Source organism: Cnephaeus nilssonii, assembly GCF_951640355.1.
Source record: "Cnephaeus nilssonii genome assembly, chromosome: 22".
Taxonomy (NCBI): domain Eukaryota; kingdom Metazoa; phylum Chordata; class Mammalia; order Chiroptera; family Vespertilionidae; genus Cnephaeus; species Cnephaeus nilssonii.
In genome coordinates, this window is record NC_137093.1 from 3,646,951 (window position 1) to 3,660,276 (window position 13,326).

Genomic DNA, 13,326 nt, shown 5'->3' on the forward strand with positions numbered 1-13,326 from the left:
TCTAAATGGCTCATCTGACCCAGCATTTCTAGTTGTTTTTAGCAGGAAGGTCCATCAGGATGTCTAACCTGCCATATTGCCAGAAATGGAAGACTTCAGAATTTAACTTATTCCTAAAACGTCTCACTCTTCCTAACATATGAATATCCAGGAGCCCGGCAGAAGCAGGGCTGATGCCCCTGCCTGACCGTTCACCTGCACCCGCCCTGGGCAGCCTGGACTCAGTCAGGACCCAGGCTTAACCTGCCGCGGAGCCTGTAAACCACACAGGCCAGACTGCCTCCATGGGAAAATGCAGGAGGGAAGATACAGCAAATGAGGACGGTTTCTTCATTTCCTTGGTCTCTCTCCTATCACTCCAGGGAAGGACAGTGGTCCTATGCTCTTTAACGCCACATTGGGGCTGTATTGAGTTTTTCTTTCTTTAAAAAAAAATTTTTTTTATTGATTTCAGAGAAGAAGGGAGGAGAGAAAGATAGAAACATCAGTGATGAGAGAGAATCATTGATCAGTTGCCTCCTGCACGCCCCCTACTGGGGATCGAGCCCACAACCCGGGCATGTGCCCTTGACCGGAATCAAACCTGGAACCCTTCAGTCCCTAGACAGATGCTCTATCCACTGAGCCAAACCAGCTAGGGCTGCATTGAGTTTTTCTTTACGGACCACAGAGACGGAGCCAGGTTCTAGGGTTCCATGGAAGCCCTGGATTCAGAATCAAGAGCAAGTGGGATGCCAGGTGGATGAGTGTCTCCCCACCAGCTCGGCTCTTCTTTTTCTTTCCCTTTCGTGTTTCTCACCTCACACCTCACACACACACGCCAGCGCACTCGTCAGGAGTGGAGGAGGCAGCTGGCTTGCCACAGTCTCTGTCCACCTGTTGCCTGGGTTCTTTTGTCTGGGAGCGTGAGCCCTCACCCTCAGCTCGTCCGATAGAGAAGCGTCTTTGTCGGCACACATGTGATGAAGCGCTCCGGTCCCGAGCTTGCAGCCTGCTGGCGTTTGGTGTTGGGCAAATCACGACACCACGCCCTTGCCCTGGCTGGCGTGGCTCAATTGGTTGAGCGTCATCCCTTGCACCGAAGACTAGATTAGATTAGGTTAGCTTCCGGGTCAGGGCACATGCACAGGTTGTGGGTTCCACACATTGATGTTTGTTTCTCTTGCTCTCAAAAGAGAAAAAAAAAATCAATGAAAAATATATATTTTAAAAAGACCCCACACTCTTTAGTTTTCAGCTGCATTACCTGGTGAATAAGGATGGTCACCACTTCGTAATTTGGAGGTGAGGCTTGAATGAGATGATGCATGTAAAATACTGAGCATGATACCTGACATGATACGCTCCCAACAAATTCCTACGAAATAGTTGCAAAGGAGACTTTCCTTTTACGGAAGCAGGTGGGGTAAAAGCTGAGCGTTGAACATCTGCAGGCCTGTGTTTCTAATGTGACGCGCCGGGAGCACTGGTCCAGGGTCTGGGCATTGCCTGTGCCCAGAGCAGTTGGGGGGCAGGATGGGAATGTCCTCACCCACTAGGCGTACCCCACGTGACACTCCTCTGGGGCAGGGGTGGGGGCCTTTTTTCTTCCCAGGACTGTGGATATTTATAACATCATTTGTGGGCCATACAAAACTATCAACTTAAAAATTAGCCTGCTGCCCGGGCAGGTGTGGCTCAGTGGTTGAGCGTCGACCTATGAACCAGGAGGTCCCTGTTCGAGTCCTGGTTCAGGCACATGCCTGGGTTGTGGGCTCGGTCCCCAGTGTGGGGAGGGCAGGAGGCGGCCAATCGATGATTCTCGCCATCATTGATGTTTCTGTCTCTCTCGCCCTCCCCCTTCCTCTCTGAAATCAATACAAGTATATTTTTTAAAAATTTAGCCTGTTATATTTGGTCAAACATGTAACTCACCCTAATGCCTTGGCAGGGGCAGACCAAATGATTTCATGGCCTTATATGGCCCCCATAGGTCGGACAAGCCCCATCCCTGCTCTGGGGGTTGGGTCACATGACCTGGGCGGCCAGGTAAGTGGCTTATCCTATCTAATAAAAGAGTAATATGCAAATTGACCATCACTCCAACACACAAGATGGCTGCCCCCGTGTGGTCAAAGATGGCTGCCCCCAGGTGGACACAAGATGGCCACCACAAGATGGCCAGCAGAGGAGGGCAGTTGGGGGGGGACCAGGTCTACAAGGGAGGGCAGTTGTAGGCGATCAGGCCAGCAGGGGAGGGCAGTTGGGGGGGACCAGGCCTGCAAGGGAGGGCAGTTGGGGGCGATCAAGCCTGCAGGGGAGGGCAGTTAGGGGTGACCAGGCCAGCAGAGGAGGGAAGTTGGGGGCAACCAGGCCTGCAGGGAAGGGCAGTTGTGGGGGACCCAGGCCTACAGGGGAGAGAAGTTGGGGGTGACCATGCCTGCAGGGGAGGGCAGTTAGGGATGACCAGGCCTTCAGGGGAGGGCAGTTAGGGGTGACCAGGCCAGCAGGGGAGGGCAGTTAGGGGCAATCAGGCTGGCAGGGGAGCAGTTAGGCATCATTCAGGCTGGTAGGGGAGTGGTTAGGGGGTGATCAGGAAGGCAGGCAGGCAAGCAGTTGGGAGCCAGCAGTCCTGGATAGTGAGAGGGATCCCAGATTGGAGAGGGTGCAGGCTGGGCTGAGGGACACCCCCCCCCATGCACGAATTTCGTGCACCGGGCCTCTAGTCTAGGTCATAAAGGAGAACTCCATGCACTTCTGGTATCTATTGCATCTTTACTATACCTTGGCTGAAAGTAGGGCCCGGATACAGGCGCAGAGTGTCAAACACATAACCACAGATGTGCTAGAAGTCTTAAAGTATTTCACTGTGTTCTGACACGGGGGCTCTGGATGGAGGAAACGCCACCGCCCAGGGCTGCTTTGGGCTGCACCTCTGAAAGCTCAGGGTACCTTAAAGAGCATTTCTGCTGGACCCTCTGAACACTGGAGAGAGGCTGCAGGGTTTTAATTAGGTTTGAATAAGGTCACTTCAATTAGCGCTTGCTAGAGTGCCCCTGCCGTATGCAAGCAGGGAGATGGAGCGGAGCGAGACCCGCAGTGCTGCCGTCTGAGAGGGGAGGCAGGTGATAACGAGGAGGGGCCGGTGCAGTGAGTGCTACCGGCTGGGATTTGCTCCAGGTTTTCTTAGGAGTATTTCTGTCCGGGGTCCCGTGTAGGTGCCGTGCACACAGCATGTGCCGTCTGTGAGCTGCTTTGGGGCGAGTTGCAGGGTAAAGGCTCGTGTGGTTCAGTTGAAGGTCGCTATTTCATCACTAATCTCCTCTTTGTTCCTCCTCACCCGTCCGCATTACTGCCCCAGCTAGGCAGTCATCTAGGCAGGGAGACAAAAGCAATCCGTGGAGCCGCGGGGCTGGAACCCCGCCCTGGCCCAGCCTGGGGGACCTTCGGGGATCCTTTCCCTTTCCCACGTTGTAGGCTTGAGTTGACTTTGCAGATCCAGTCCCGCCTCACCCCTCACTCCTCACTGATGCTGCCTGGCCTGGGTCTTCTGGAGCCCTGCAGGGGGATGAGCTGTTTAAACCCTCCCCCAGGCTGGGCGGCCACCTTAAAAGGACCCCTGGCCTCAGGTGACTGGTGGGGGGGGGGGGCACTGCTCGGCCTCCAGGAGTTGCTGCCTCACCACACACCTCAGAAGTGGGAAGGTGATCTCTGGTGGGGAGGGGCGGGTGGGCGGAGCGCTGCTTGGAGAGCTGTGAACAGCTCAGCCGCAGTGGCTCTGGCCCCGCCTTGCTGGGAAAGGGTGCAGGTTCTGCTTAAGGTGGTCTGTGCTGCTCGCCTGCCTCTGACCCCCCCACACACACCACCAGCCTTCTGGTGGGCTCAGCCTGGGTTTCCCAGGTTTGCTGAGGGCCTGGGCCGAGGCCCCCTCCTGCCCCCTCCTGCCCTCCGTGATGCCCATGGAAGTGCCCCTCTTCAGAGAGTGCTGCCCCTCTCCTTCCTCCCAGGCCCCGCATTGCCCGCCCACCCTCTCCCGGACAGACGCTGGGTCCGTCCTGGGACAAAGCGTGTGCTGTGTCTTTAAGTGGGCGGAAGTGGCTGGCAGTGCCGCCCGGGCGCTGCATTGATTAGGAGATTACATGGAGCTGCGGGAGCCGGGAGCCGCAGGAGGAAGAGAGGTGCCGCTTCGCCCAGGCTTCTGCTCGCGCCCAGGGCTCGCCTCAGGCTCTGCCCGCGGGGTGAGCTGGCGTGAGGTGAGGGCGCTGGGTGGGCCGGCCAGCCCTGGACAGCAACGCCCCGCGGATCGCAGCCCTGCCAGCCGCCCCATCCTCCTCGGAGGCGGCAGCTCGGAGGACGGCAGCCGCAGCCCCGAATCTCAGCAGCCGCCCTGCCCTTGGCCGCGGAGCCGCTCCGGGAAGCCGAGGAGGGGAAGCGGCCGCAGTTCTCTGGCTGCCGCTCTCTCTGGTCCTTCTTTCTGCGCTCAGCCACGTTACCTGGGATGCTGTTCTTCTGGCACTTCGTCGTCTGTTCAGACATGTCCTGGGACCCCCGGCCCTGCACCAGGGATGCTGAGGCCGGGGCCGGCGGGCTGGCGTGACGGTGCCAATGAAAGGGTTCAAGCTCTCCTGGTGAGTGGAGGGGGGCCCGCCTCTGCGCCTGGGTCCTCCTCTCAGCACCCAGACACCCTCCCCGGCTGCCTCCCTGGCTGGTCTCGGGGGTCAAGATGGGGCACGCACTCCACAAAGTTGGTTCCCCTCGGGCTCAGCCAGCGCCTGCCAGCCTCTCCCCGGGGCCTGTGGAGGTGGGGGCTGTGGAGAGGACCACCCGCAGCTCAGAAGTCTCTGACGTTGAGGGGCACGGCTGGTGCCACTGAGGGGACGGGGAAGATCGCTGGCTTTCAGGAGTCCTGTGTCCCCCGGCTGGAGGCGCGGGCACTCTCCCTCCCTGGAGGGGGCCCCTCACCCTGCTCCCCGGGCACCTCACCGGTGGGCAGTGGGCAGTCTCGGGCCATCAGGGCTTCTCTCTAGCTTGCCTGGTGTCCAGAGGAGAGCGAGCCCCCCCCCCACCCCCACACACCCACTGCCCTGCGGGCTGTGCGGGCACCTCTTCCTGGCTGAACGCTGGGGTGTGAGCCACCTGGGCTTGCTGCGTGGGGAGCTCCCTGCAGGGGTGCGTCCCGCCTTCCTTGAAGCCCAAACAGCCCAAGGTGGGTGGGTGGTCACCTCTCTGAATGGGAGCTTGGCTTTCACAGCCGGGCAGGTACTGAGCCCTTTAATGCATGGGGGCCCAGCCTGGCTCTCGCTGCATCTGGCTCTGCAGGACCGCTCCTCTAGGTCAAACCCTGAGGGCATCGGGGCGCCGCCTCCTCCCAGGCCAGAGCGCCCTTGGTGGGTCTTTCCCAGGGGCTTTGCGGAGGGAACGGAGGAGCTGAGCTCCTGCAAGCTCGGCTCTTGCTCTAAAACACTGGGAGGCCCTGCCCTGGCCGGGCTCAGTGGGCTGACCATCGTCCGTACACCCAAAGGTTGCAGGTTCGATCCCCAATTGGGGCGCATACGGGGGTGATGTTTCTCTCTTCCTTCTTCTCTCTCTAAAATCAGTAAAAGCTTGTCTTCAGGTGAGGATTTAAAAATATTTAAAACACACAAAACAACTGTGAGGTCCTGAGTCGTGGTGAGCACCGGTGACCCCGGCTTGCGGTTTCTAAGATTTGACCTCCGCCCTCTGAGTGCCGCTCCCGTGCGAAACGGCCGGCTCCGAGTTTGAGGAAGAGGCGGAGCACTTCGTGCCATCCCTGCCCTCGCTTTCGCGGGCAGCTTCCCTGCTCCGGGGCTGGAAGCCCTTCTCGGAGTCCGTTGGCCCCGGATTCCGGGCCAGTGAGTGTGCGAGCCGCCCTGCACTCCCCAGCAGAGCAGAGCAGGCCTGTGACTTGGCTGGGCCGCCCAGGAGGGCCCAGGTGCTGCTGGGAGAGAGGCTGGGCCCACATAGGAAAGCAGGCAGCGTCCCTCCACCTCCTGCTCTGGGCACAGCCCGGCCGGCACTGGGTGCTCGAGGGCTGCTCTGGGCACAGCCCGGCCGGCACTGGGTGCTTGCAGGCTGCTCTGGGCACAGCCCGGCCGGCACTGGGTGCTCGAGGGCTGCTCTGGGCACAGCCCGGCCGGCACTGGGTGCTCGAGGGCTGCTCTGGGCACAGCCCGGCCGGCCCTGGGTGCTCGAGGGCTGCTCTGGGCACAGTCGGGCCGGCACTGGGTGCTCGAGGGCTGCTCTGGGCACAGTCGGGCCGGCACTGGGTGCTCGAGGGCTGCTCTGGGCACAGCCCGGCCGGCACTGGGTGCTCGAGGGCTGCGCTCAGGGTGAGACGTCGCTTTGACACAGACGCGTGAGCTCAGCCCAGCTGGCGCCTCCGTTACGCAGACATTTGCTTTAAAAATCTGTCTTGAGTACCTTCGGCATTTCAGCAGGAAAGCAGTGTTAAGCTGGGAACCTCACCCTTTCAGCCAAATAAAACATTACACGACAGGAAGATTCTGTCATTGTGTCACCGTCGCTGCTGGTCCTGAGGTCTGTCTTGTGTGGTGGGTGTTGGGCGTGGACTCCTGTGTCCAGGCAGCCCTGCTATCCCAGCACGAGAGTTGGTAGGGACGAGGTGACCACATATACTGGCCACTTGGTTCTGGACAACAGCACTGTCCGCGTGGGGAAGAGGAGGGAACTCGGTAACTTTCTCATGTCCGATTATTCTAGAAACATTTCTGGAATGCCTGCTCTATGTCAGGGGTATGGAAGATGACAATGCCAACAATCAAATGGTAACGCCGGTAACAGTGGTGATGGCAGCTGACATGTATGGCATGCTTACCGTGTGCGCGCGCCTTACCTGTGAGTCACGTGGTGCCTGCGGCATTAAGATTAAGATCCCGTTTACGGAGCGAGGAGAGCGAGACAGAGGGCAGGGGGCCTGTTCGAGGCAGCGGGCGGGACTGGGCTGAGGATCCGCGGGCACTGCCCCCCTGAGTGCCGTCTCGGATGCTCTCCTGCAGGCACTGTCCTCGTGCGTAGCGACCTACAGGTTGGCCTTCTGCTTTGCTGTCTCCTTGCCTCCTACTTACATGGTTAGGTAACTAGACTTTTTAAAGTGTGTGGAAGTGCATTGTCTCATTCATCCCTACTATCACCCTGTGAAACGGGGTTTCTCATTCGGGAGCTACAGAAACGGAGGTGGGGAGCGGGTTAGAATAAATCGTGCGCCTAATTAGTGAGACAGTCAGGGTGCAGACTCGTGTGACTTGACCATTATTACGGTTTTGTGGCCACCACAGCAAGCGAGGTGTGTCTGTTAGACCCGTCTTCCCAGAGAGCAGGGCCACGGTCTATACACTCGTTACTCGTCCAAACCTTCATTCTGTAGATGTGGACATTACCTTCGCAGCCCTGTGCCTGGGCATTGAGGGGACTGAAGACAGAAAGGACATTGCCTCTGACTTCTCGGGACTCATGGAGAGAATGAGACCCACCTCTCCTCACACTCACACGGAACCTGGAAGCCAAGTCAGTAACTGCTCAGGGACGGAGGCATGCAACGCGCATGCATTGGAGGAATGCCGAGGCGGCGAGAACTCATTTCAGCCGGGCCGCGGAGCGGCTACCGGAGTGCCTGGCTCCGAGGGGGTGCAGGCTGGACACAGCGTGGGGTCAGGGCATTACCGTAGGGGAAGCTTTTGGATGAAGTGGAGCAAGAAGTGTGCCTGTGATTGACAAGTGGTTGGATCGTGAGGTAGAACCCCTCCCCCCATCCAGCCTCCCTGGTTAGGGCGGGGCTTTAGGCTCTCCTAGGCAGGTGCAGGCTGCAAGCGCAGACAGGGAGGGCCGGGCCAGCAGGGCTGTGGGGCCCGTGAAGTTTGGAAGCCAAGTAGCTTTTTAAGATAACAAGTCGCCTCCTGAGCTGCTGCCGGGCGGATGGCTGTGCATGTGTGTGATGTAGCGGTATTCCTAGCCCGGCAGCGTTCAGGACCCCAACACCAGAGGGTCTCCGGGTTTGTGGGGCGGCTCTCCAACACAAGGACTTGGCAGATGGCAGTGACATGCGTATGGGTTCCGGGTCCTCGTCCGTCCACATCTGCGGGGTGTGCAGCGTCCGCAGAGCCTAGCGGCCGGGCAGGCCTGCGGGAAAACCTGTGCGGGAAGAGTGTGAGTCTGTGAAAAAACAATATCTTTCTCACACAAGCAGGGCAGGTCCGCAGGCGAGAGGAAGTTGGAGGGTCTCTGTGTGTGAGGGGGGAGGGGGGAGGGAGGAGGGGAGGGGGGAGGGGGGAGGGAGCAAGCGGCTGCGTCACACTGTTGATTGGCATGTGAGTGCTCCTGGGAAGTCCCGCTCCTCTGCTCTTACGGGCCGACCTGCATCGTGCCCTCCGCGGTGTGTCTTGGAGGTTAGCTCACAGTGAAGGCCGGTTAGTTAGTTCACAGTGTGTTCGTTCACAGTGAAGGCTGGTTAGTTAGTTCACAGTGTGTTCGTTCACAGTGAAGGCCGGTTAGTTAGTTCACAGTGTGTTCGTTCACAGTGAAGGCCGGTTAGTTAGTTCACAGTGTGTTCGTTCACAGTGAAGGCCGGTTGTCCGGTGTCCTTTTTTCCTTCCCGTCTGGCCCGGAGTGGAGCGCTTCTTCAGCTCAGGCTTAGATTCACGCAAGGAGGGTGGCTTAGGGTGCAGCAGGCACAACGTCAGTTAGACTCTGAAAAGCCCGGAATTGCTGTCTCCACGGTGTCAGGATCAGATTTCTCTCCCGGGGCTTGTTCTGTGCGCAGTTTGTCTAGAGGAGGAAGCCGGCGTGGCCTCTGCCACCCCTTTGAGGACCCGGCTTCCCAGCTGTCCACGCGGTGCTGTGTGGGGCCCCCGATTCTGGAGAGCCACCCGAGCCCGAGTCACGTGACCGCTGCTCACCTGCTGTGTGGCCTGCAGGTGACGTCTGTCTGCCTTGGGGGGGTAGCAGGTTTGAAAGTGGGATGAAAGCACAGTTGCTGGAGAGCGTCATCTCTCTCCCCGCTTCCTTTTTTAAAATACATTTTTCATTTTAGAGAGGAAGGGATAGGAGAGAGATAGAAGCATCTGTGACGAGAGAGAATCATCGACCAGCTGCCTCCTACACGCTTCCTGCTGGGGATCGAGCCCACAACCCGGGAATCGCCCTGACCGGGAATCCAATCCTGACCTGGTTCATAGGTTGACGCTCAGCCAGTCAGCCACTCCGGCTGGGCTCCCAGCTTCCTTTTTAGTAATGGCTTAGAAAAAGGCCCCAGTCTTGATGGGGAGGGGTCACTGGTGTTGTGAACTGGGGGTGCAGTGTCTAGGCCGGCAGAAGACACTAAAATAAGCCTTTATTTGAAAATGTTGAGTATTCATTTACAAATGTCCCCCAGCAGGCACCCCCTCTTGCTAGCAGGTGAGATTTACATCACTGTTTGGTGGGAAGAGAATCTGAGAATCGGGGGTTTTCTACCCTCGGGAAACTGGGGGCACTGAGTGCTGGTCCCGAAGTGTTTAACTTCCTTGAGTGACGTAGGCATCTCTGGCGGATGGATCTGGCCGAGGGGTCCTTAAAAGGACGCCCCCCCTCCCCCAGGCTGCTGCTTTGGGAAAAGGACTGCACCTGGCCTGAATAAGCAGCCATAAGCATCACTCGCCTTGTTGTGTGTGTGTGTGTGTGTGTGTGTGTGTGTGTGATCATCATCATTTCTTTAAGAAGAAAGATGGACTCGATTGGAATGGAAGCTTCTGGATGGCAGAGATCGCGTCCAGCAAACCAGACCCGGGCTCTTTGCTGCGGTAGAAACCCCTCCTGGTCACTGAGCACTTCCCAGCCGGCAGCCATGGGGTTGGGCTTCTCCCGACAGAACGCGGAGAAAATGGTCTGACCTCCTGCTAATTGTCCAGAACACGGCGCGTGTTTCCGCGGTGGGCTGTGAAGGCGGAAAGATGTGAGAAGCCAGCTGCTGTGGGTGAACGTGTGCGCTCAGCGCCGAGGCCGTGCTGGCTTCTGTTTGCCGGGAGGTGTTGAATTAGCCGGGACAGGCCAGGTTACGCCGTGATAACCAGTAGCGCCCGTAGCCACCCACACGGGAGAACTGTTGAAACTCAGATTGAAGTCCCCGTCAGGCTGTATTGGCGCGCAGTCAAGTTCATCCGTCTGCGCGTTGCCCGGGACGGCTTTCACGCCACGGCGCCCGAGCTGACGTGACAGAGCCGTGGCCACGAAGCTGGAATACTCACTGTCTGGCCCTTTACACGCCGTTTGCCGCCTCCGAGTGCAACAGAGTCCCGTGTTTTCACTGCGACTCCCCGCCGGCAGCCGGTCTAGTCGCCGTACGGTCACAGCTGGGCGGGGCTGGTGCTCACGGAGTCACTCACGATCTGAAACGTAAAACGCTTTCTGAGCGTTAACGCCGCAGCTCTTGGGCTGGCACTGTGGTTATGCGGGTTTTCTACGTCAGTGAGCTAAGGCTCAGAGGAGTGAAGGGATTGTCCAGGGTCACACCGCAGAGTCCTGGCGCTGCCCTCCATGCTCTCAGCACCACGGCGACAGCGCGGCCAGAGCCAGGGTTTCGTACGTGAGAAGAGGGAAGACGGACCGAGGGAAGTTAGGGAACTGCCCTAAGGGGATCCATGAAGACGCTTAATGACGTGACTGATGACCACCAGAGATGTGCAGAGACAGGGAGAGAGGTGATGTGCAAGGGGCGGGGGCGGGGGGCTGATGGAGGACCTGGGGTGGGTTGATCCTTGAAGGAGGGAGTTCCCTGAGGTTTTAAGACTTGAGTGGGTCTCCCAGGCAGGGAGGAAGCAAGAACTGGGCCACAGGACCCGGAGTGAGGGCCAGGTGGAAGGGAGAGAGCGAGCGAGCACCAAGCAGCGCGGGAGGGGCACGGGGGAGGAGCCGAGGGGCCGGACAGGGCTCACCTGCAGACAGCCTGGAGCGGGAGGCAGCGCCGGGCCTCTGCGCTCAGCCACGGGAACCCCAGGCTCAGGTGCAGAGCGCAATGCCGTTCCCACGTCCTGGCCACGATGCTCGGGGCCGAGCGGGGGTGAGTGTGTAGTTTGGGGCGTTCGTGCACAATCGCATTAGACAGAACAAGGCTCCTGCAAGGGTCTCATACAAACCCTGCAGGCAAGGTGGCATGTATCCCATTTTACAGGTAAGGACACTGAGTCTCAAAGGGGTTTAAGTTTCACCAGGATGGCACGGGGGTGGCAGACGGGCGAGATTGAAGCTGTCGAGCTCTGACCCTCTGTACTGGAGGCCTTGAGTTAGGGAGAAGAGAATGCTTACGTGGTAGAAACCTGGGCTTGAAGCGTACCACTTAGAAGAGGCCCCAAGGAGGCGGGGAAATGGCTCTGGCTGGCGATGCTCTCCGTCAGCTGGTCGCACTGCAGAATAATCTCCCCCCGACTCAGCCCCTGGTGACCCCACCCCAGTCACCACTCAGCTGGCGCCTGTGTCTTCAGGCCTGCGTGAGTTTTTTTTAAGGAAGTATTATTGATTTGTGAATGTATTATACACACAAATGAACACACATAATGTATCTGCACAGCTTACAGAAGTACACTTGAGCCCGGCCAGTGTGGCTCAGTGGTTGAGCGTCAGCCCATGCATCAAGGTCACTAGTTCAATTCCCGGTCAGGGCACATGCCTGGGTTGTGGGCTCCATCCCCAGTAGGGGGCGTGCAGGAGGCAGCCTATGATGTTTCTATCTCTCTCCCTTCTCCCTTCTTCTCTCTCTAAAATCAATTCATACTTTTTTAAAAGAATGCCTTCCTTAAGAAAAAAAAAAAAGTCCAGTTGACCCTTGAACAACAGGTCCACTTATACGTGGCTCTTTCTCAATAAAGATTGTGGATGTGTTTTCCTGAGGATTTTCTCAACACTGCCTTTCGCTAGCTCACTTTGCTGTGTGAATACCGTGTGTAACGTGTAACATATGGAGCGTTGTCTGTGGGCTGTCCATGGCATCTGGAAGGCTACTCGTAGTTACGTTTTGTGGGAACCAGCAGTTCCACGGGGACTGTTTACTGAGTGGAGGTCTGTGCCCCTAACCTCCGCGCGTTCAAGGTCTGTGCACCTGTTAAGCGCTAGAATATTCTCCAGACCTTCGAACGCTGTGTAGTCGTGTCGCTTGTTTCATAAGATTTAGGGGAATATTCAGAGGCTGAGAGGACACGTCCCCAAATCGCAAACCGCGAGAGCTGCGGGCTGACGGGGCGAGTCCGGCTGAGCTCTGTCCCCTTCGCAGCAGCCCTCTCGGTCCTAGCGCCGCGCAGTGGCTGCTCCATCACGTCGCGCTGCTCCCTGGAGCCGCGATGGGCCCCCGTGGACCTGCTGCGGCCTGTTGGCTGCCCAGGCAGGCTGCCTCCTGTCCCCAGGCCTTGATGTTCTCATCCATGAAATGGTGCTAATCACACTCCCTGTTGAAGGGAGGGGGAAGGTCAGGGGAGGTGATGGGTGTTACGCATTAGGAGTCCGGCACACGGTAACGCCTTATACGTGTTAAGTATGTTGTAGTCTTCATTACTTCATGTTTGGCATTATTCAGAGAGAGCATGGTCCTTGCTCACCACGTGTTCCTCATGCCCAGGTGGCTACAGAGAGCTCTGGTCGTGATCTTTGCTGGAGGAGCCAGGAATACACTCTCAGGCCTCCGTCAGCTAGCTCACCTTGCCTTTCAACGCCGCGGTTTAGTCTTGGTCTCTTTCTTTCCCACGTGGGCACGGTCACTGGTGACTTAGCCGGAGGCTGGAACGCGTCCACCACTCACAGGGACCAGCACCCTCATCTTGGAGGTGACAGGTGGGGTCAGGGGGCAGATCCTCTCTCCTGTGGTTACTCACTGACTTCAGGCTCCGGATCTCTGACGTACAAGACTCTGACATTCGTCCTTCCCACCCTCTGCGGTGCGTGTGTTCGTGTGTGTGTTTGCTGAGCATTCCTTGAACACCCACGGGCCGAGGTGGTTGGAACACAGGATGAGTGAGAGCTGGAGCTGGCCCGGGAGGGGCCTGCAGAATAGGGAGCCGCGGGGGCTGGCCCGGGAGGGGCCCCCAGTGCCCGCGTTAGCAGGACCGTTCGGCGCCGGCTCCGATGCTCCCACTGCGGTGCATACATAGTCATCTCTCGGTTAAGCTGCTTTTGGACCCTGTCTCCTGAGAGGGGAGCCTCCTTGTATCGTGACGGCTGCCCCGCAGCGGCCTCAACTTTTTACCCCGACCTTACGGCCGGAGGCTCGGTCCCGTGGAATGACGACCTGACATGCAAAACCCCTTTGTTCCCAGAGGCCTCACTTGACAAACCGCAGGATGCAAATTT

The 13,326-nt window shown here is 58.3% G+C and overlaps 1 protein-coding gene across 1 annotated transcript in view; it reads left to right on the forward strand.

Annotated features, from left to right (window-relative positions):
* The window catches only part of GRAMD1B (GRAM domain containing 1B), a 100,683-nt gene that overhangs the window by 13,322 nt on the left and 74,035 nt on the right, over positions 1–13,326 (forward strand). The window lies entirely within an intron of this gene.